Genomic DNA, 2,177 nt, shown 5'->3' with positions numbered 1-2,177 from the left:
TTTTATTGTTTCACTTTAAGCATTATTAAATTCACTGCTCCCGAAAAAACTGCCATTTTTAAAACGTTTTTTCTTGCCGAACAGGCAATGTTCGAGTCGAACATAAGTTTGACTCGAACTCAAAGCTCATCCCTAGTGAGGAGATATCTGTCTTCTGTGCTACCTTGTGGAAATCATTCAATGTGGGACCTGTCAATGGATTATGTTTTATTTCAGCTGGGTAAGATGACCATGGAATCCAAGGTGAGAACTTTAAAGGGATGGGGTTTAGGTGTCCTTTTATGAAAGTGAGATCAGCGGCGATCCCGATTATCACCGCTGATCTCAGGTCATACACAGTTTATGAAGCTGAGGTAATCAGCTGAGAACATGTTCTCCACTGATTACCTCAGCACAATGAGAATCTGTAACTGACTGTCACAGAAACGGCCAGTTTATGAAGGTGCGATCTCAGCACCTCACTGGCGACCTGTGACAGAATTCTCACTTTCTGATTCACCATCTCAGAGGTGGAGAATCAGAGTGAGAAGCGTGAAGGTGGCTGAGTATTGTGGAGGAAGAAGGAAGTCTTTTGACTTCCATCTTTCACACACAAGCCCCTACAGTCAGAACACATCTTCCCCACTATTACACACCCCAAAAAGAGCAGGTTAGGAATTTATAGTGTATGTATATGTGTTTATCTATCTATCTATCTATCTATCTATCTATCTATCTATCTATCTATCTATCTATCTATCTATCTATCTATCTATCTATCTATCTATCTATCTATCTATCTATCTATATATATATATATGTCTATATGTCTATATATATGTACATATATCTATCTATCTATCTATCTATCTATCTATCTATCTATCTATATATCTATATATATATATATATATATATATATATAGATAGATAGATAGATATCTCTACTGTATATATATATATATATATACATATATATAGATATATACGTATAAAAATAAACACACACACACAGATATATATATATATATAGATATAGATATATATATATAGATATAGATATATATATATATATATATATATATATATATATATATATATAAATTCTACATGCATTAAAATGCTATTATTAAAGTCATTTTTATATCATTTCTAATTTATTAGTAATAAAAAAAAATTGTAAACCCTAAAATATGTTTTACACGTGGACTGTTCTATTACAGTTATACAGGTTTATATTTGTATACTTTATTTAAAAAAATATTTAATGATTATAAATGTATTTTTCATTTATATGAATGGTGTATAGCTGCATTAGATATGTGGATTCCATTCATATACTATACACCATTCACATTTAAATAGACACATGTACAGTATGAGCTTCAAATATTGATAAAAACAATGGGCCAGATCCTCAGCCAGCGGTGCAAATTTAGTTTGTCCTAACTTATGTCATTTAAGTTACGTTGCCCTAAGTTGGTGTCGTAAGTGCCGTATCCACAGCGCAGTTGCGTCTAAATTTGCGCCAGCGTAACTTAAATTCAGAGGCGTAAGGCGGGGTTTTTGCAAGTGGGAAGGAAGTGGGCGTGCTTCATTGTAATGAGCCGTGACCCCATGCAAATGAGGCGCCGGCCGTACTGCGCATGCGCGCACGAATCGGGACCTCACTGGGCATGTGCAGAACTTGTCTCGGCGCAATCAGTGAGATAGGTAAAAGGCCAAGTGTACTTAGTTTGAGGATCGCCCTGTGTCTAAAAAGACCCACACACACACACTTCCCTTGCAAAAGTATATCCCATTGTTCCCCTTCCATGAGCAATTTGCTTCTGCTCTGTTTGTTTGTGTGTTGGTAAGTTGTGTTTGTGAGAAAAGTGTTTGAGGAGTTGGAGAGTCTAGTTGTTGTTTGTTTTTGCGAAGTGTCTTTATTTAATTTGTTTGTTAGTGTTTTTGCTGATTGTTTTTTGGTGTTTGTTTTTTGTTTTTTGTTTGTGCGTGTTTGTTTGTTTTTGAATTTATATTAGCTGTGTCCTTGTGTGTTTAAATTTGTTTTAGTTTTGGGTGTGTATTCTAGATTGTTTGTCGGGTGTGTTTGTTGTTGCTGGGTGGTGTATGTGATGCCCCCCAAACGCAGGAAGCTTAATTTCACCCTGGGAGAGAAGCAAATTCTTGCTCGGGGCATTGTGAAATATGGGCGA

The sequence above is a fragment of the Rana temporaria genome, chromosome 5 (assembly GCF_905171775.1).
Source record: "Rana temporaria chromosome 5, aRanTem1.1, whole genome shotgun sequence".
Taxonomy (NCBI): Eukaryota; Metazoa; Chordata; class Amphibia; order Anura; family Ranidae; genus Rana; species Rana temporaria.
The sequence above is the reverse complement of the archived record's forward strand: the minus strand, read 5'-3'. Positions refer to the sequence as shown.